This window comes from Canis aureus, chromosome 31 (assembly GCF_053574225.1).
Source record: "Canis aureus isolate CA01 chromosome 31, VMU_Caureus_v.1.0, whole genome shotgun sequence".
Lineage (NCBI taxonomy): Eukaryota > Metazoa > Chordata > Mammalia > Carnivora > Canidae > Canis > Canis aureus.
Genome location: NC_135641.1, coordinates 24,892,230 through 24,914,578, shown reverse-complemented (window position 1 = coordinate 24,914,578; position 22,349 = coordinate 24,892,230). Strand labels below are relative to the sequence as shown.

Here is a 22,349-nt window from a genome sequence, read left to right as displayed (position 1 = left end):
AGGACAATGGCACAATGAGAAGCTGGCTTCAACTTAGGAGCAAGTGCAGGTGGGATGACAGCCAGTGGTTGGGCTGAGAGACTCGGCTATAGGATGGGAGTTAGGGATGTCGGGGTGGGGGGTGGTGAGGGGGAGAGGAGCAACTTGAGCCTGAACACCTGTCCATAATTTCCCTGCTGTCACCATCAAGGCATAGTAAACAGAGAATAAGGTGTCTGAAGACAGCCTGTGATCCTCTGAGGTGCTGCAGGCATCTGGGATGCTTTCCTGTCGCTCAGGTCCATGACAGGCACCAGTGCAGTGACTGGCACTCTTTCCTCATCCACATTGAGCAGAGCATCCTCCAAATTCAGGCCTTTTGTACACATCCAACTCGTACCCTTTCTCCATCACTCTCTTGTCTCTGCTCCCAACCCCTCAAAGCAGCAGAACCAAATGAATCACAGAGTTCTTTTAATGGAATCCGGCTCTGAAGGAGAATGCCTGAGTGGAAACAAAGAGAGGATTCTGAGTCCCCACTCACCATCAAGAGATCAAACGGCAGGTGGATCACAGAGACACAAGGTGGAGGGCAGGCCGTGAAGAGCCGGCAATGACCAGCAGAGTGATTTCTGACCTAAGCCCTGTTGAGACTGCAAGTGGGCACAGTCTCCATTCCCAGTTCCTGAGAAGCTTCCTGCAATGACTTTGGCTAAAGCCACAGGGATCCTTGCCTCAGCCAGGTGAGTTACACCTCTGCAACCATGTTCTCCTTAGTGCTTCCCAAGAGCTGTTTTGTCATCTAAGAGCGGCACAGGATGGGATTTCCAGATCCACCTATCCCAGCACGGAATGCCATCACCACCGTAGAAAAATAAAGGGGCTCCTAGAGACTCTTTAATTCAATCTGACAGTGCCCAGAGTGGGAGTATAACTGATTGAGACTCACGGAAGGTCCTGTCTTCTTAGTGTATTAATTATAGAAACATCTGTGCCAGGCACTATTCTAAGCACTTTGTAAGTTATTAACTTATTCAGTTCTCATAACAGTCCTGTAAGGTAAGTACGTTTGGTCCATTTTACTGATGAGAAAATGAGGCACAGTGATGTGAAGTAGGTTGGCCAAGGCCTCCGGTAGAGGCTAGAACCAGAACTGAGCCTCGGTAGTTTGGCTCCCAGGTCCAAACTCTGCACCTCAACATCTGGTTACTTTTTATTCTAATTTCCAAGTTAAGACTCAGGCACGCCCACAAGAGAAAGGGAGATCAGAGCAAATCATTTCTAAAGTTGCACCAGGCTCTAACACTTTGTGATTCAGTGGAATCAGCAAGTGGTTAGGGCTTGGGCTGTGAGTTATTAGTGGGCTGTTGTGACACAAATCCCCTACGTCTGTTAATTTCACTGAGTTTGGGCATTGGCTTGCCACCACCCTGACTGTGAATTGGGTGGATCTACCGACCCACTGTGGGGCCCCAGATCTTCACACAGGGACTCGCAGATATCGCACCTGTTTGCCACCTCTACCCAGTGGGATTGTGAAAACAGTGCTCAATCGAAGCAAAGAAGTGAGATGGGGAAGTAACCATGAAGATTTGGACTGCAAGGGTACAGTGATTCAGCGAGATGTGGCCGACAGGAAAGACTTGGCCCTAAGTGCTGGCCATGGAGTCAGAGGCTTCAGTTTCCTTAGCAAGGAGGGTGAGGCAGATGATTGGCTGTTGGCAATGGGGTTACTTGAGTGGAAGAAATATAATCTTTCTAGTGGCCCAAATAAGAAAGGCTCTGTATGGAAATACAAGCTCAAATTTCCTAGTTTGTTTAAACATTCAAATGGGATATAGCTAAATTCATGTGTGGATTCCGTGCTGGGAAGGTAGTAGATGTAGTGGAAAGAACACTGGCCTGGTACCGGGGCACCTGGGTTCCAACCCTGCATCTGCTCTTAACTAGGCGAGAGGCATTCAGTGAATCACGGTCCCCCCTTGGCCTCGAGTCACCTGTAAGGGTGACTATTGAGTGCCTGCCATGCTGGGAACTGTTCTCAGAGCTTGAGTCCTATTACCCTGATTTTCATTGTGGTTCCATGAGGGAGGCACTATGATTACTGTCATTACCCAGAGGAGGAAGAGGAGTCTCAGACAGACAGCCTAAGTTACCCAAGGTCATACACTGGGCTGTGGAGCTGGGAACTGTTCTCGGGGAGTTCAACCATCTCCCATGTTCTGAGACACAAACCTATACTACCCTTGTCCTTACGGAGAGAGGGTCAGCCTCTCTGGATATACTATTTTGAATATTTGTGCTAACTATGGTCCTTCTAGGAGCAGTGGAGGGCTTTGTTCAGCACAGGACTCTCGACTGAGCCAGTCTCTGCTCCCACATTTGTTTCAGCAAAGTCTGGATGGTCAGTTCCCCCCAGATAGGGTTCCTCATTATAATCCTCGGTGATAAGCACTGTGCCTGACCCACAGTAGGTGCTCAATTAATATTTATTAAAAGGATGTATAGAAGAAGAGTTGAAAGTGGTGGAGCAGAGGAGCAGTTGAAGAGATGGGTAATATGAGAGAAGCAGAATTGAATCAGCTCCGTGGGGTGTGAGCTGGTCCAGACATTCTGAAAGCTAGAGATCTTCACTAGGAGTTAAGATTTTGGTTTTTATTTAATTCGTAAAAAGATAAATAAAATAAAATAATAATAATTTGTAAAATTTCTTTTAAAGATTTATTTATTTGAGAGAGAGAGTGAGAGTGTGAGAGAGCAAGCGGGAGCAGCAGAGAGAGAGGAAGAGAGAAACTCTAAGTAGACTCCGTGCTGAGCATGGAGCCTGATGCAGACCTTGGTCTCATGTCCCTGAGATCATGACCTGAGCTGAAACCAAGAGTCAGGTGCTTAACCCACTGCACCAGCCAGGCGCCAATGGCTTCTGGATTAAAAGCCACGATGTGGCATGTGATCACTCTGTAACAAACTCTCCACGGATGGAGGTGTCTACTGAAGCCTGCCCAACAGGGTCTGCCTGCTTTAGAAGGGTCTTGAGAGTGGGGCCCTCTTCTTCCTGCTGTCAGGGATGACTTGGGGAGCCCCTCAGCTGCTCAGGGCTGGGCTTTCCTCCTCTCCCTAACTTCCCCTCTACCCAGTTGGGGTTGGGACTCTTATGTCCCTTCTCAAGTCCCCACTGGAGCTTTCCTTTCTTTGTAGGGAGCATATCAAGCTCTGTTCTTTTGTGCCACCTGCTGCCCATCACGCCTCACCTGTGCCCTCTGGATCCCATCCTCTGCTAAGTGTCATTTATCTTTACTCAGATGAACACCCCTGATGGTGTGCTCTTGGGTATTCATGTGCTTTACCCTGGGCAACTAATCACACTTTCTAGTGTCCTGGAAGACATGGTAAATGATGGGACTTTTCCAGACTGGGACAGGTTTATAAGGGAAAGATTGCTATTAACTGTAATGAACACCACCACTGGTACAATTGACAAGATATTTCCTCATCCTTTGTCTCACTGACTCTCGTGTGTGAGGGGAAAGGACAGTGGGGGCGCACCACAAGGCCGCAAGAGGACACCTTGTGGTCCCATCTCTGCCAACAACTGTGCCACCTCTTTCTCACTTCTTCTTTTAATATGGCAGAAAGTTGACACAGTGATTCTGGGGCTTCTTTGGCTTTAACCTGTCTCAAGTCCAGGTATTAGGAGCTGGGTTTTATAGAGCGCGAATGAAGCATGGGTGGTCCAGGCCATTTGGACTCCACAGCATTCTTACATGATTGCCTCACGTGGTGTTCTTACCACATTCTCACATCCTTACCTTACATTGCTTCTCAGTGTGTGAGGTGCCGACCTGTCCTGGGACAGGCAGCACTTGCGTTGCAGGCAAGGCACAGAGACTCAGAGACATTAAATGTACTGCCTGGGGTCACACAAAGCAAAATGGAGGAACTGGGAGTTAAACCCAGGTTTGATGGCCACCAACCCTTCCTGTGGGGCTGAATGGGGCCTCTTGGGAGCTATTAGTCTGCTGTGTGTGTGTGTGTGTGTGTGTGTGTGTGCGCGCTCCCTTGAGACTCAGGGCCAGATTGGTCCGAGGGAGTGACTGTTGGGCTCTGGGGTAACTCTACTCTGGGAGGACCTGGCTATTGTTGCCTCCTCAAAATCTAACCTCTCAGACTCCGCCCTTCTTCCACCCTCATCGAAACCAATTTCTTGCCTATAGTAGCTGCGTGCCTGGTGTTCTCTATTTGACCTTCCAAATCCATCCTCCTCCTTCTCTATCCCCTGTCTTTGGGAGGCTGACCTTGTGGAGATCAGTAGGTTCCCATGCTCTCTGGCTTCTGGTTGGACTCACTAATTAGGTGATCAGAGGGTAGGAAGAGCGAGAAGTGAGGATCTGTCTTTCCATATCCCCCTCTCTGCTGGCTATATGTTAGCAGTGACTACATGTTACTCCCAAAGGCCATAGTTCCTATTGGTAGGCCTCTCCTGCAGCTTCCCAGCATGGCTGCTGGATTCTGGGAACCGCCTCTCCCTTTGTCCTTTCAGATGGGAGACCGGTAGCAGCTGCCAGGTGTTGTTAGCCCCAGTGTGCATCACCATCTCTTGGTTTTCCCTAACCCTGCCCACACCTGTATAAATTATGCTTTAATTAATCTGTCTTTGGTCACCCTCTCTTGAGCATGTCCTCTGCTTCATTCCAGGACTGTGACTGATACGACACGTCTCAATCTTCCTTGCTTCCAGTCTTCCATTTTTTATAAAGCACTTCTGACTACAAGCTTTCAACATGAAAGTCTGCAGATATTGCTCCTCACAATATTTAATCAGAAAACCAAACAAAGCTAGCAGGAGAAGCAAAAGTTTGGATTTGTATGGGGGTCCTGTAAAGGGCACTGAGTTTGGACCCAGAGACTGAAGACCCAATGTTGCTACTTACCAGCTTTGTCATCATGCCAGGTCACTTGGCCCTTCCTTAACATACAATAAGAATCATGTTTGCTTTATCATTCCCATAAGCCTCTTGGGAAGATCAATGAGGCAATTGCCAGTGGAAGTGGCTTTCTGAACATTAGGTGTTACTGTTGTTGTTTTTATCATATGCCAGCATATGGACAAAATCCTCAAAAGGCCATGTGCTTCATTTTCCAATGCACTCAGATTTCTCTGTCGCCTCTGTGCCTCCTGGATTAGAAGAGCTGGCATTTTTGGAATCCAAGATTGAGGTCCAGGGAGGATTGGCCAAGCATGGTCCCACATGAGCAGAGCTAAAAATACCTTTGACTTCAGTGGGAGCATCTCAGTCCCAAGGGGGCTGGGCCTAAGGGGCAGGGACTGTGTGAGGAAAATGACTTCCATCGTTCATCTGCTGGGGTTATGAGAGGGCAGGGAGAAAGGGGCTGTCACAGGCCATCCTTTTCAAGAGCCAGTGGGAACTCTGACTTGATCCCTCTGTGTATTAAGGTGGTGGGTGGGTTGGAGAGGATTTACCTTAACCCTTTGTACTTCTCTGTTAGAATGATATGGCTTAGAACTCTTCCTCATGGCCACACCTCTCAGGAATGCTCCCAGACTGCCTTGTAGAGATGGTAGGCACCCAGAGCCAGAGGGAAGTAAGGAGGAGGTAATCCTAAAATCTTGATTTGGAGTTGATTGCAGAAGCGGAGTTCAATCCAGAGAAGGAGAATCTAATCTAGAAGCTTTGGTTTAAGATTTCCCGGGGTAAGGTATGGGGAGACTCAATGTCTCAATGTCAGATCAGTGGTTTTGCAGCCAATTCTTAGAGTTCTAGACCTTTGCTATTTCCAGTATGGTCCATGGATTACCAGCATCAACGTCAACAGGGTCCTACCCCAGACTTCTAAGTCAAATCTGCATTTTCACCAGATCCACCAAAGATTCACGTGGACATTAAAGTCTGAGAAGCACTATTTTACAGTCCCTCTGAAAAGCCTGAGGAGGTCACCCATAGGTGTTCTCTGGCTATATATACGGGGTCCCAAAAAAGGTAACATGTAAAAAAGGGGTCCGCTGATGTTTGTGAAAGAAGAAAAAGGTCGAAATCAATGTGGTCTTTCCCTCCCTTTGGTAGAAAAGGAAATTGTGCTGAGATTAAGACTCTGTTCTCCACCTCTCCTTCCAAGGCCTGACCCTTGCCCTCCTGCCATTCCCCTGAGCTCTTTGGAGGTCTAGCACAAGCCTGCCACAGAAGATGCTCCATAAATCAGTGGCCATGTCAGGAGACCAGTGGAACCTCACAATATTTCCCAAGTCGGCAGCTCCCAGCTCTGGGGATCTAGCCTTGACATGGCTGCCTTGAAGGCACTAAGGACAAAACAGTAGCTTGCCATGAGCTGAGAGTTTAGGGCTCAGCTTAGTTCTTTGAAAAGAGAAGACAGAAGGGTGCGGAGCTTCCTCCTCTGTAGGTAGAATTATGCAGGGAACTTCGTGTTTGTTGTATGAGGAACAGCCTGGCAGGAGCTGAGAAGAGATAAGTCTACTTCCAGCTGGGATCTGGGCACAGCCTCAAGGTAGCAGGTTTTCAGGATTTCCAGCGGGAATGCTTGGCGGCCCACAGCAATATCTTTTGGGTTTCAGTTTGCTGCAATTATAAATATCTGTGATTTGCATTTCCTTTCCACCCTACCCTAGAGGATATCAATGCATTCTGCTATTACTTCCCCCCGCCCCACCCTCACACAGGTCCCTTATAGGCAACATTCATGGCTTCCATTGTACAGAAGGAGAAACTGAGGTTCCCCACAAATGGGTTCCAACCACATCTGGGCTGATCTGGAACTGGTAAACTCTCAGAAGAAAGAAGTCCCTTAAAGTCCTATGAACATCAGTCCCAGACTTCCTGACTTGAACTCTAGCCCCTCTTCATCCTGCATCCTACCCTCAGCCCAGACTGTCTATCCCTTTTGACCTTCCCTGAACCCATGGTTCCCCTAGTTATGTGACATGTGCCCTTCTCTACCCTCCTGTCTCTACACCACCAGATACACATCTGTGTCTTTCTCTGGCAACACAACTGTCCTTCTTTGATTAGAGCTGTCTGACTGTGTGTCTCCCCCCACCCTCACCTTTGCCAGCCTTCAAAATCTCAAAGGAAAGGGTGTGTGTCAGTCCCCCTGGTTCCAGCACAGTGCCATCGTCAGAAAATGCTCATGCGGTGATGAAGAGGAAGACAGAACCTATGAGCTGGAGGATGAAGCAGAGAGACAGTGTGTATTTCATAGACTTTCCTGAGTGAAAGGAGCATTGCACAGTTCTAATACTTAGCAGGAGCCATGCAAAAAGGATATGGAGCAGAAGAGGCAGCTCCCTGATGAATAGTATCCCTGTGGTTTAAAAAGGCTCTACACGAACCTGGCACTCGCTGATGACTAAAGACACTTGACTTATCTGAGTTTCAGGTTCTTTTTTATTTGACCTGAAAGTGAGGATACTGAGATTATTTCCCACCTAGGGTTGAGTTGTTATGAGGACCAAATAAGGTGTGGTGTATGTAAATATTTATTGGAGAATTGGCACCTCAAAGCCCCTGATACTTGTCAGCTGCTAGCAAGTAGGGGGAATCAACCTTTCTTCTCCTATGGAGACCACTGATGCCCGAGGAAAAGCAAGAAGGGCAATAGGCAATCCCACATTTGGATCTGAGTCTTTCTTTTGAGGACATGAATGCCCTGGACCTTAGGAAATGACTATCTAAGATTTTAAACATAATTTTTCATAGAAATGGGGTCTGATCCAATCCACACTGAATTCTTCCTTAGTTCCGATTATGGAACTTTTTACCAGTAATGTAGAGGTTAAGCAAGCCCAGTCTCCAGGCCAGTGGTTTCCACTCTGGCTTCAGTTTGGAGAATCAGGGATGTGGAGTGGAAGAAGGTCTGGCTTGTGATCCTCAAGATCTGGGTTCATCCTCTGACTCACCTTGAGACCATAGACCATTCAGTCTTTCCCTTTGTGCTTTGGTTTCTTCATTTGCCCAAGGAGGAGACTGATCTAGATGCTTCATATGGCCAGTCATCTTAGATCTGATGTGGAAAACAGGACCCCGCAGCCATCCTTTCTGGGCATCTGTATTTTTTTTTCTCTCTATCTCTACCTGTCCTAATGAATGGGATCAGAGTTGAATGTGAATGAGAATGTGAATGAGAATTTACATATTCATAGTGGTTCCATACTCACTTACCTTATTCTAGCTTCACCAACAGCTCGATGGCGGCAAATAAGGTGAATGTCATAATTCCTCTTTTATAGACAACAAATCTGAGGCTCAGAAAGAGAAAGAGACTCAAGGTCAATTTGCTCATAGAGACAAAGCAGTGCCTTTGCATTTCCAGTCCTGGTTTTCTCTGCCAGCAGCTCCCAGGACCAGAGGTAGAGACACACCTGGGTAGGTTCCCCGGGCTCAAATGAGTCTCTCTTGGTTCCACCCAATCTCGCTTCCTTGCCCAGGCTCTGACATCTTAGTCCTCACTCGGTCTTCTCCTAGGAGAGGGATGTAGAGAAGCTGAGTCCTCTAAGGGCTGCATTTTACCCCTCTGCACATCCTCCCCCATCCTGAGCTATAGCCCTTGTCGGGGTCTCAATGTCTGACTGAACATCCACGGGAGGCCACGGGAGACTTAGCGCAATTATCCTCAGAGTACGCAGAGGACGAGACATGCACAGGAGCAACATAGGCCAAGTGTGACAGTGAGACTACTGGGCTGCACGGTTGACCTGCTCTGATGGGTTGAAGACAAGTAATTGGGCAGAAAGTCATGCACCTGGAAGATAAAAAGATAAGCTTCCAAAGAGGGGGTGGGGAAGGTCTTATGACGTCTGCCATGAAAATGGGTGTATGAGTTATTGAGGAGAATTAGTCAAGGAGATTTGGAGGCATTTAAGCATCTCTGTTGAAATATTTCTCACTCCCATTCTTTCCCTCCTCGTTCACTGCCACCACCCTCTCGCTTCTCACCCAGAAGGTTGCAAACGCCTCTCAACCCGTCGCCCTGCTCCCGTCTCTCCTGCTCTGTTCCACCCCCACAGGGATCTCACCTACCTGTTGAGCCATACGTCTCCACCTGAGCATGTGGCGCTGCAGATGAGTGAACTACTCACACTGCCTGCTCCTGTACTTTTCCATCTCCGGGCTCTGCTGGTGTGGTGGTGTGGTTTTTTTATCCCCCTCTGCTTAACTACCCCTGGGAGTGCAAATCCCCCTTCATTCTTTCAGGACCACTTCAATGCTACTTCCCCCTAGGATGTCTTTCCTGGTCCTGCCCTTTCCCCTCTCCCACTGGAGTGACCCCTCACGCCTGAGCGTATATCATACCTGATGGGCTGGACTCCTCTGTTATTACCGTCTACCTGGTATTCTAATGATTTCTTTGCGTGTCTTATCTCCCCTCCTAGACTGAGATCACCTTGCAGTCGGGGAAAGGGATCATTTTCAAGTTTGTATTCCTCAGTGTCTTGGCTGCTTTTTAGTTATTTGATGAATTAATAAAGACAGAAGCGAATGATTGCTTGCTGGGACAGGAGACAGAAGAGCTCCAGCTTCTAAGCTTCAAATAGGGTCCACCATTAAACCAAGCTAAACTGATGGTGTTGTGGTGAGGGAAATGCAAATAAATATACTCAAAGAAAGGTGAACCAGAAAGAAAAGAGCCTGGTACAGGAGCGCAACCCAGGGGACCAGGAAAATAGGAACGAGGGAAACAACAGTGTTTGTTTTATGCCTGGTAACAGGAGGAGTCAACAGAAGCTGGACGAAGCATCTTAGGGTGGGACCAGATGAATCATAAGGCTTCCAATTAACCCTTAAATGGCCTCATATGTCTTCCCCACAGTAGAAACATGGAAAGAAAACTGCTTAACACACTACTGACCATCAAGAGTTATTGAATTCATTCACATGTTAGTATTTACCTTGAGTCAGTCCAGTGAAGAATATTAACGTGGGCAAGATACAATTCTTGCTCCCTAAAAGTTCACAGTCTACTTGGTAAAAGATGGCATGGTAGCAAATAATCGTGACAGAGAACCTTGTCAAATGTGTGCATGTGTGTAAGAATGTGTATAACATGTGCCATGGCCCTCTAGAAGAGGCAACAGGTAATTTTAAGTTAGGGAAGGGAGAAGCAAAGACAGGGATGCAGAAGATGCTTTGGAGAACACATTCGTGAAGCAGAGGCTTCCAGAATGAGCCAGGTTCTTATTGGTCTCCAGAAGTTGTGTGTGACAAGGTGTTAAAGCCGGGAGGTTGTGCAAGGCAGGCAAACCTGACTGGGTCAGGGAACAGGGGACTACAATGCTGAGTTAGGGAGCAAGGCTGGCCTGTCTTTTCCAAGACCAATGGGTACTGAATGATCAGTGTTTAGGTCTTAGAATAACTAAAAAAAGCCCCACAGTTGTGTGTGTGTGTGTGTGTGTGTGTGCGCGTGTGTGTGTGTGTGTGTATGGTGAGCAGGAAGGCTAAATAAAACTGTGAAAAGGAAAACCCTATTGGCAAATGGAAAGCACTTCCTCCTTATTCAAACTGAGTCTACCTGTTGTAGGTGGAAGGCAGGATTGAGTCCCTAAGGGAGGGAGGTCAGATTGGAAAGGGAGTCTCACTTCAGCCACTCTTGGCCTAAGGAAAGTGAAAGGCTGAAGAGAATGTGAAAAATGAGGACCTTTTTACTTTTGGCAGACTGTGTTTATTCATAGCCTCATCTGCATAGGTAAATGGGAGCGGTCAGCAGAACAGCTGCACTGCTAGAATGCTCTAGCAGCGGCAGTGGTGGGGAGTCCCCAAAGCCACTCTGAGCTACCAGTGTGCTGCTCGTGCCTAAGTACGGAAGAAAAGAGGGAATAACGTGATGAGAGATTGTCAGAGAGGAAAGGGACCTGGTGTCATGTTGGCTAACTCCTTTCTCTTAATGTGGGGGAACTAAAGTCAGGGGAGGAATGGGCTTATCCACGGTCCCACAGTCAGTGACTATTGGGACGTTGGCCAGAACACGTCTCCTGACTTGAGGGCCAGTGCTGCTTCCTATCCCCTTGCAAGATGGAGGTGGAAAAAAAGGACCCATGTGGGTGAAGACTGCCTGGGTACCCCTGGGTACCCCCATGGGACATGCTGGCCCTTGTTCCTGACCAGCTCATCTTTCAGGTCAGCTTCTGTCTTTATTCTGCTCATTGTCCGAGCCAATATTCTGCTGGGGCCACAGGAACAATTCTGGGGGAACTATGTCCTCCATAAGAGAGACATTCACAGTTTCCATGAATTGGGCAACCTGGCTTTGTTTTTTTAAGTTTAGTGAGATCTTTTAAATCTCTCTAATGTTGCTTTTGAGGGCAGAAAACTTACAGTCATCTTTTACGTGTGAAGGATTTGAATGGCAAAAAGATGAGCATTAAGAAATGTATGCTTGTTCCACAAATTTAACTTTGTTTTCAAGAGATGTTTTTTAAGTTTTTTTTTTTTAATTTATTTATTTAAGGTGGGGGGAGAACACAGAGGGAAAGGGAGAAGCAGACTCCCCGCTGAGCAGAGAGCCCAATGCGGGTCTTGATCCCAGGACCTCAAGATCATGACCTTAGCCAAAGGCAAATGTTTAACCAACTAAGCCACCCAGGTGCCCTTGTATTTCAAAGAGATTAACCCCAGTTTTATTTTAGGTTTTTAAGGTGATTAAGCTGGGAGACAGCTATGCTCTACTAAGAGCGCTAACCTTGACATCAGAAAGCCTGGTTGCAATCTCCAGCTCTGCTGTTTCCAAACCCTTTTTAAAATTTTTATCATCAAGTCAATTTATCTCTTTGAGTCTCAATTTCTTTATCTTTAAGATGGGGATATTAAAATCTACTTTATTAATTTGCCTATTTAAATTCATTGAACAGGGGACGCTTGGGTGGCTCAGCGGTTGAGCGCCTGCCTTCAGCTCAGGGCGTGATCCTGGAGTCCCAGGATCGAGTCCCACATTAGGCTCCCTGCCTGGAGCCTGCTCCTCCCTCTGCCTGTGGCTCTTCCCCTCTCCGTGTCTCTCATGAATAAATAAATACAATCTTTAAAAAATAAATTCATTGAACAGATATTTTTTGAGCTTCTATTACATGCCAGGTGATGCTCTTGAGAGTGAGATAAAATCATGCCCGAGACAGCTGAAGTCCCTGTTCCCTCAGAATTTGTATTATATAAACTCTAATAAAGATTAAATGGGATAGCATGTGTTCATAAGCTTAGCACAGTGCCTGGCAGGTAGTAGCTGCTTAATAAATTACAAAGTCAGAACTCTCACAACCTCAGGTGCAAGAGGAGCTGTTCTAGTTTTAGTGGAGCCATTAGCCAGCTGGGAGACCTTGGAAATCTCTGGAAACCTAAGTGCTTTCCAGCACCGCTCCTTAGCTAGTGTGACCTTCTTGAGCACAAATGTCTGGGGATCTGCTATGTTTCAATGTTCTACGGTTTTTCATAGACAAGAAACCTCGCTCATGTAATTTCCACAGATATAGGGTCAATATCCGGGTCACTGACCCCCCCAAAATGTCTATCAAATGGTCCTTGTCCCATGGATCAGGTTCAAGATCTGAAACTAAATTTCAAACTGTTCCTTCATTGCTTGCTTTCTACTCATTAACTTGCCTCTGGCTATCAGTAAGCAGCTTAGCTGAAAATGAACAAAATTCTGATGAAATCTGCTCTGTCCTTAGATGAACCTACTTTCACAGGGAATGGGGGTGGGGGAGTTAATGACTAATAATCATGGTCAACGAAATTTCTACCCAATTGTATTGGTTCATCTGAAGGGTAACTGGTAAAACTCCTTTCCAAGAACGGTATGTTGAAGGGAGTTTCAGAAGTGGATTTGGGTGTCAGAATCACCACTGGTTAATTAAGTTCAAGCCAGAGAATTGTAGACACAAAGGAGAATAAACAGCGTTTTGTTCAACCTCTTTAATCCTACAGTTAAGAGAACTGTGGTCCATTATCCACAACAGCAGAGACATGGAAGCACCCTAAGTGCCCATCAACAGATGAATAAAGACAATGTAGTATTTATATACAATGGAGTATTTTTCAGCCAGAAGAAAGAAAGAAATCTTGCCATTTGTGACAACATGGAATGACCTTGAGGGCATTATGCTAAGGAAAATAAGTCAGACACGGAAGGACAAATACTGTATGATCTCAGTTGTATGTGCAATCTTTTAAAAGTGCCAATTCATAAAAACAGAGACTGGAGTTTGGGGGATGGGAGAAAAGGGGAGGTGTTGGTCAGAGTATAAACTTCCAGTTCTAAAACAAGTAAGTTCTGAAGATCTACTGTACAGCATAGTGATTATAGTTAATACTGTATTATATACTTGAAAGTTGCTAAGAGACTAGATCTTAAATGTCCTCCCCACAAAAAAGGAATGATAATTATGTGACGTGATAACAGGTGTTAGCTTACGCTATGGTGGTAATCACTTTGTGATATATAAGTGTACGGGGTCAGCACCTCAAATTTACACAATACTATATGTCAATTATACCTCAATATAGCTGGGGAAACAGGGTGCATGGGGGGGTGGAAGAGGGTAAATTTGGTGTTGGACTTACTGAGTATAAATTGTCCATTTGGTATGAAAATAAAGATATCTAAGAGGCAATTAAAAATGACTGAAGGAAAGAGAAGGAGGGGGATGTTAAGAGAGGGTGGGGGGAGAGAAGGGAGAGAGAGAAAATTGTCGTCTAGAAAAGTGTGGTCTCTGCCCTCTAGTATCCACCTGCTAACTGGTAGCAGATACAGTAACACAGTCTTTATATAAAAAGTCGCAGAACCCAACTAGAACCTAGGTCTCCTGATTTCCAGCCAGTACTTGTTCCTTTAGCCTTCTCACAGCTGGACATGCCACAGTATATTCTTTTTTCAGAATTTTGAAAATCGCCCTAAAATAGTTGTTGGCTAAATATGATCTCTCTGCTCATGACATTGACTTCAACCACTAATTGAGGTATTTAAATGTGGCTCTTCACTCCAGGAGTTCAGAGCAGGATGTAAATACCTGAAGGGGTGTAAAAAGGAAGACTCTTCAGATTTATTGTGTGAAATCTCAAAGGCAGAGATAGAGCCAATGCGGATATAATAAACAGAAGGAAGTATTATTTAAACCTAAGAAAAGAGGGATGCCTGGGTGGCTCAGAGGTTGAGCGTCTGCCTTTGGCTCAGGGCATGATCCCAGTCTCGGGATCAAGTCCCACATCGGGCTCCTTGCAAGGAGCCTGCCTCTCCCTCTATGTCTCTGCCTCTCTCTCTCTGTGTCTCTCATGAATAAATAAATGCAATCTTAACAAAAATAATAATAAAAAAACTAAGAAAGACCATTTTGTTGTGCAAAGCTGTCAATAGCTGGAATGATTTGCCCTGAGGGAGTGAGCTCTTGATCACTAGAAGTGAGCAAGTGGATATCCATGAGGTAGCAGTTTGGGTCAAGTGACTCTAAGATCTCACATGTCTTTAATAAACCCATGAGTAATTTATGAGTATTTATGGCAACCAAATAATTCTTTCTTAAACCCTTTTGTGCCTCTGCACCCCCAAACAGTGACTATCTCTTGGTTCAAAAGTTTGCTCTCTACTATGTAATGTAATACTTCTTTTTATTTCCTTTAAACTATGGGGTAAGGGAGGCTGGGAAAGTTCTGTTTTTCTGAGATTTGCTGGTTAAGCACATAGCTCCATTCTATCAAGTTATTGTCATATCTCTCCGGTCTTCTATTTTTTTTTTATATTTTATTTTATTACTTATTCATGAGACAGAGAGAGAGAGAGAGAAAGAGAGAGAGAGGCAGAAAGAGAAGCAGGCTGCATGCAGGGAGCCCGACGTGGGACTTGTTCCCGGGTCTCCAGGATCATGCCCTGGGCTGAAGGTGGTGCTAAACGGCTGAGACACTGGGGCTGCCCAAGTCTTCCCTTTTTTTGATTAAGAAAATCTAATCTTGTTGTCTATCCTTATACCAACAAGCTCTGTCATATTGATGATTTGAATAATTCTCTGTCTTTCCCCTGCTTCCCCCAATTCCACTGAGTTCTTCTTGAAGGTCCACGAATAGAACCACTACATTTCTCCTGAGCCCACACACTGCTTTCATTTGAACGGGGGATAAGGCCTTTCCATCTGATTACCATACTCACTCTGGTGAGACCCAACATTCCCACCAGCACCTCAGCAGCAGCAGCTCCCAGAGTTCAGTCAGAGCTGATCTCAGTTTCTGCCCTGCCACTTACTATGCGTGACCCTGGACAAGTCATTTCCTTTGCAAAAAAGAGGAAAACGATGCTTTAAAAAATTGCTAAGAGACTCAAGAAAGTATGTTCAGTACCTGGTTATGTAAGTGAAAGGTAATAAACCTAAATGCATTTCCTGAATTGTGATACACCGAGTCTATCATTCTATAGAGACGAGTATGGTTTATACTCAAGAGCAGTGCTTTGTATTTGCCCAAACTTAAGCTTTGTTGTGACTTTTTGGTATTCTCCTGAGTGCTCTATGTCCTGAGATTTAAAATCAAGGGACTCCAGTTTGTATTCTTTCTCAGTGACTTATTAGCTCTATGATTTCGGGTCATTAACATCTCTAAGTCCATTTCCTCTACTGTAACACTGAGATAATAGAAATACTTGACCTGAAAACACAGGCTTTGAACTCAAATCCACTCAGGATTTGATCCTAGCTTCATCAGTTTCTAGCTCTCTGACTGTGGATGAGTGGCTTAATCTTGCTTGGTTTCCTAATATAGATAGAGAAAATAAAACACCCACTTCAAAGAATCATTGCCATAGTTCAACGAAACAACCATGCACAGCATCTAAGATAGCCCCTGGGGGTCACACACCACATTCTTAACAATTAATTGTGTTCCTCCCCAAATCACAGAGTTATCTAAATGTTTTGCAACTTCTGAAGGAGTGGGCAGATAGTAGAAGCTATTGTTTTTTGTGCTGTTTCTTTACCTCGAAGCAATACCATGTAGTGGAAAGAGCATTAGATTTAAAGTCCAACTGGGATTGAAATGATGAAAGCTTTGATTAAACACTCCGCTCTCTGAGGCTTGGGTTCCTGGTCTCAAAGAGGAACAATGGAGTGTGCCTGGATGGCTCAGTTGGTTAAGGGTCTGCCTTTGGCTCAAGTCATGATCTCAGGGTCCTGGGATGAAGCCCCATGCTTCTCCCTCTTGTGCTCCCCCTGCTTGTGCTCTCTCTCTCTCTCAAATAAATAAATGAAATCCTTAAAAAAATCAAAAAGGGGCAGTAGACCTTTCTCTGCATATCTCACAGGGGCACCTTGAGCATCTGACAAAATACTAATGATGAAACCAGTAAGGTCTGAAAAGGAGGCACCATGATAACTAGAAATGTTCAGTGACATTTATAAAAGTGGAGGTTTCCCTACTTAGTGTCCCTTTTTCCATGTCTTTAATTAAAACATGGATGAAGGAAAACCCAATCCGTGGTTTCTACTTTCTGGAGACCCCTTAGTTAATAATACTCTCTATCTAAGGAGGATATAACAATAGTATCGTATTATTTTCTATGATCCTTGTCAAAAATGATGTAGTACCATGCCAACCAATTCTGGAATCAAGCTGATCTTCAATGTGAAAGTCCAGCCACAGACATCTTGAATCTATGAAGAAAATGGAAAGCACTGTGTTTCAAGAGTTCCCTCCTTAGATCCTAGCCCTAATCCTTTTTAAATTTTTATTTAAATTCAATTACCATATAGTGTATTATTAGTTTTAGAGATAGAGTTCAGTGATTAATTAGTTGCATATAACACCCAGTGCTCATTCTATCAAGTGCTTAGTCCCAATCTCTTAAGAGAATGTTGATTGGTAAACGTATTTCTGTTTGTTTGTTTGTTTGTTTGTTTGTTTGTTTTTTACCCCATAATAGCTTATGGGGTAAAATGTTTCCTACATTTCCATGATCCTAGAATCCTGGATTCCAAACATGACAGTCAGATTCAACATCTTGTGATTCCCAGGCAACCCCTCACAGGGATGGAAAGCCTATTGGCAGTATGACATTCCCTCTGGGTCAGTGACCATTTATGAGAGGATGTACAGTCTGAACAAGAGCTCCACATTTCCACCCATGACTTACTTCAGAATTCTGGGGTTAAAAACCATCTGATTTGTTTAGTTAGGCTGCCCATTCCATTTAGTTGGTAGGTGGTGGGGAGGAGCCACATAGCATGGAGCCTTGACTTGAGAGGCAAGAGATTTGAACTCTTGATCCAAGTATGCTACTGATTTGTTGGATAAACTTGAGAAAGTCATTTTTCTCTATGGCTCAGAACTTGAAGGAGTTGGATGAAATGATATCTAATGTCCCTTCCAGTGCTGTCATTCTGTGATTCAAAACATGCCATCACGCATAGTTCTTTGTGGCAAAGTCCTTAAAGAGAAATGCCGGGGTCGTGGAAACATCTGATAATGCAATTCCTTTTCCTCACCAGCATTCTGAGGCTCTCCTCCAAATAAATTCTGAACACCCCTAATTAAGCATAGAGGCTCCGTGGAAGTTGGCAACTAGAATGGCAACTGAGACCAGGCAAGAGGTCAAAGGGGGTATGGGAAAACCATTTGTATTGATTTTCTATTTGTCAAATAAATTGCAAAAATACCCATTAATGAAATTGAGTAAAAATGAAAAGGGGGTAGATATTGCCTTGCTTGTTTCACAATGCTGGCCCGAGACTGTGAAGGCCTCATGTAGAAGAGGCTTGAACTATAGAGTCTGCCGAGTTCCATCCCGATGGTGTTCTCCTGCTGCATGACCTTGGGCAGGTCTAGCTCCCTCTTTAAGCCCTTATTTTCTCCATCTGCTAATGAGCATCTTGGACCAAGGCAGTGTTTCTCAAAGTGTAACGTTCATGTGAATCATCCAGAGATCTTGTGAGAATGCAGATTCTGATTCTGTGCATCTGGAATGGGTCCTCAGATTCGAACAAGCTCCTAGGTGCCACTGCTACTGCTGGCCCTTCACCCATTGACAAGCAGAGAGCTAGATTATTTTTAAGGTCTCTCTCACTTTTTTTTTTTTTTTTTTACTGCGAATCCCCCCACCATGATGCAAATAGTCCCCAGTACTAGGGTTGGAAGCAGAATAGGAAAAGCTCTTTAGAAGGCATGCCCTCTAGATCAAAATACCTTTTTATTGTAGACAAGTAAGAATAGCATTTCTAAGCCTGGGCTTAAGCAAGAGGGAAGGTGGGCACTGGTACGGAGATAGGGTCTGAAGCCTGAGGCAGTGTGAATAGATACTAATGCTTGAAAGGCAAGGAGAGGAGCGATGCAGAAAGTTGACTTGAGGCAGGTAGAAAAGTCAGGGAACAACCGTCCGCAGAAACCATGGATGACGGTGTTGGAAATAGTCACAGAAAAGCAACAAAGAGCTTAATGCTAATTCTGCAGAGATGCATGGTTGGCCCTGCATTTTACAGATACTATCTCTGTACCCTCACAGCATTCCTGCGAAGCTTCAGAGCAACATTAGGGCTCTCCCCATCATGAGAGGGAACTGGGAGGACGGAAGAGGGCATGAAGGCTGAGTGTCCTCAGAGACAGGAGCCCCTGGGGTCAGTAGACAGAGCCTCGGCAGTGACATCCCAGTGACTGGCCTGGGGCCTGGCGTGTCTCCACACACACTTGGGCTTACCCTGCTCAGGTTCTCCCCATGTCACCCCTTTGGAGCCACCCGTGGGCAGCGGTGTGGGGGAAGGAAAGTATTTCAGCACAACCTCGGTTTCACTTCCTGCCTTGAACACAGAGAGTCAAATATAAATATCAACCTCAGCAGCTGCTACTCTCACCCCTCTTCTCGCTATTACTCCCAAGGCCCAGCTCACAAGGCAGGGTGCCTGCAGCCTGTCACTTTCCCCTGGTCCCATCGCCCTTGCACCAGGCCGGCCAGGTGGGTGCCTGGGGCAGAAATGAATCACAACCACTCTCTGACTCTCCAGCCAGCCGTGCCGGGTGGCCCGCGCCTCACTGAGCGGGGGAGGCTGTCCTGACCAGTGGCCCACGTTAATCAAATTAAACCTCATTTACGGACCTGACAGGCCGTCAGCCCATCTGGAGAGGCCACAGAATGCACGGTCAGCACTCGTGCTCTTGGAGTCGGGGCGGGTTCATGTGTGTATATCTATCCCAGGAAATGAACTAAAATCACCAAACTTTGAATGTGTCTTAAGTCAGGAAGGCCGTGTGGCGTGATAGAGTAGGCTGGAGTGGAAGACCAAAGATGGGCTCAAGTCTCCATCATGCCATGAACGGATAAAACCTTCTACTCATCTTCAACCATAAGAACTCCTCTTTGAACACTGGCTCGTTTTTGGCTTACTTATTTTATTTCTTCAGATGTTATTTAAAAAACAAAACAAAATCCAAGGCATGTATGCGTAATCCTCCTGGTGCTCAATTTCTTCATCTTTAAAATAATGACACGAGCCTTGCTTCTCTTCTAGGGTTGTTATAAGGAATGTAGGAGATGTGTGATGTCTCCTTCTTTGCCTACTGAACACGCTGATTGACTTGTAACAGTGTGTGCCAGTGTGCATGAGTGTGTGTATGTGTGTGGATAAATGAGATTAGCAAATTGAAAAGTATTACTCTGAACTCTTTTAATTACTCTATGTCTTAACAATGGTACAGCCATGGCCATCTTAGACACAGAAAAGCTCAGGGGTTGGTAAAATGGTTTCACTGGACTCTTGAAACAGTCATTAGAAAGCAGTGTTTGGGGATCTCAACATCTATGTGTTAACAGATCAAATGTTGTCAAAATATTAGGCTCATTCTCCTTCTTGATCCACTTATGGCCCAACTAGATATTTGTGACTTATTATGAAATACCAAAGACAGATTACTAAGCAGTTTATTCAGTATGAACCATTAAACAAATTATATATATGCTTTGACAAAAAAAGACTAAAAAAGGATGGATGTTCAATAAAATACTAACTACTGGTATAATCTCTGGATGGTAATATTTGGGTCGTTTGAAGTTCTTTCTTCATGATCTCTTTTTAATCATCCAAACTGGATATAATAACATCAGAGACATGTGTCTCTTAAAGAACACAGATTTTTGGAGTTCTTTGTTTTCTCCTTTTCCTTAAACACACGTGTCAGGTGTCCAGTAGAAGGAAACACAGGCTACAGAGCTGAAACAGGTCATCATGGATCCAAGCAGAATAAGGCTCTGGAGTTAATTATTTTCCTAAAATCTGATTCTCAAGAGTAAGTGATTGATTCCCATGTTTGTCAGTCTTTCATTTATTCACCCATCCTGCCATTATTCATTCACTTGGTCATCAAATAGTTATTGGACTGTTATGCAGTGTTGAGGGTGGGGAGTAGCGTGGACTGGTTGTCAGCAGATTGAGGTTCAAGTTCTACTACCACGGCTCTGAGGCCTTGAGTCCTTAGTCCCTTTGGGCCACCTGCGGCTCCCTACTCTGTAAAATGGGACTCATAATAAGCATGAAAGCTCTTTGAGAACTCCACAGTGCTGAGCAGGGAAGGAGTTTCTGTAAAGTGCCAAACACTATGCCAACAGCCAACAGTGCAAGACAGAAAGGTAAGTCATATGGAACCTGTGCTCTTGAGAAGTTTGCGCTAGTGCAGTCTGCTGGCTCAATGCCAAATCCAGCAATATAGGGCATGGGAAGAATGTCTTCACTGGACGCCAGGAAACTTGCATGCAAGTTTAGTCTGGGCTGCTGACGTGATGTGTGACTATGAGCTACTCAATCTTCCCCTCTGACTCTTGATTTTTTATCTCTCCCATAAAGGAATTACTAAGCCTGATTATCTCCAAGGCACCTGCCAGCTTGGACATTCTATGAAACGAGCAAAATTAGGAAAAATGTGAAGCATGTTAAGGTATCCATCATAAGCTGATGTGCATCACATACTGGTTTCTGTTTGTACAGCAAAGACACGGGAACATTTTAGGCAGCACTGACCTAGCACAGGGCAGGTCTTAAGTCTGTTGCTATTGGTCCATAAAGTGAATCTGGGTAGGGGAGGCAGAAGGAAGGAGCAGTGGGGAGCCCTTGGTGATAGCCGGGAGCCCAGGGTCTAGGGATAGCTCAGTCAGTGACTGGGTAGTGACATTCATCTATCACCTATTCATTTGTTCATTTATTTGGGGGGCATTTATAGTGCACCTATTATGTGTGTTAGGCACTGAGTTAGACATTTGAGATAATAAGATGTGTAGGACAGAGTTTATTAGACTATGTTTTTCCTGAGAGCCAGAGTCTTGCCCTATTTCTCCAGTGCCTGAATATGACCCTATCTTGAGGAGCGAGTACACTAGTGGGTTTTTAGAAAAATAATTTCCTTTCCTGGAACTCAGTGTTCTCACTTATAAAATGGTTTGAGGGGCCGGGGATGGGACTTAATGATGTCCAAGATCCCTTCTCACTTGATTGTTTTGTTCTGCTGTTACATTTATTTGGTGTCCTGCAGTGAAGAAGGTTTGCACACAAAGATGGAGCAAAAAGTCACAGAACAATCTGCAGCAGAGGTAAACTGCAAGCACCAAGCCTCCTACAGGAGTGTGCAATGCCAGTAAATCGCACTGATCCAGGCTGGGAGCAAGATGCTGTGTCTGAACACCCTCGGGCCAGAGAAGCAGAAGCTCTGAGTTCCTGTCACCACCACCCCCCACCCCGCCCCCTGCTTTTACCTGTCACCCCAACTCTCTGGGGATAGCAGCACCTACCTCACATATTACTGTGATGATTAAATGTGAAAACACATATGAAAGGTCTTTGTAAACTCTGAAGTGCTTTATACATGGAAAATAGAATTAATATTCATGAAGGAGGAAGAAATAAAAGGGCACCTCAAAGAATGAATAGGCACTACCTAGGTGAATAGCTGTGTGTCAGACGCTGAAGTGCGCACTTCATAAAAATCAGTCATGTAACCCTCCTGACACGAGTGAGGTAGGGGCTATTATTTTTTCCCCCTCTACAGATGAAAAAACTGTGTCCCAGGGAGTTTAAGGAGCTCACTTGGGGTCACCCCGCAAGTAAGTGGCAAAGCTAGGGCTCACACCCGGAGTGGCTGGCTGCAGAATCTGTGCTTTTAACCAATGTGTCCTTCGGCCACCCCGCATGGAAAAATGTTTTCTAATCCAAGTTAATTCCAGCCAATAAACTTGCCCTGAGAGCCAGACTGGGCACTGGGCAATGATGATGAAGACACAGAAGCATAAGCCAATAAGGAAAGACTCCAAGGAATAAGGAAATAGATACCACAAATATGACTGGCATTGGAATAATGTAAAGAAAAATGTGGAGATGGAAAAGAGGAGGAGTGTTCCAGAGGCTA

At 45.2% G+C, this 22,349-nt stretch overlaps 1 long non-coding RNA gene across 1 annotated transcript; it reads left to right on the top strand.

The window, feature by feature from the left end:
• The first annotated feature begins 484 nt into the window (after positions 1 to 484).
• LOC144302573 (uncharacterized) lies at positions 485 to 21,779 on the top strand. The gene is made up of 3 exons (XR_013369487.1): positions 485 to 722; positions 20,798 to 20,888; positions 21,480 to 21,779. It is a non-coding gene; the product is annotated as an uncharacterized LOC144302573 (long non-coding RNA).
• Positions 21,780 to 22,349: the final 570 nt, after the last annotated feature.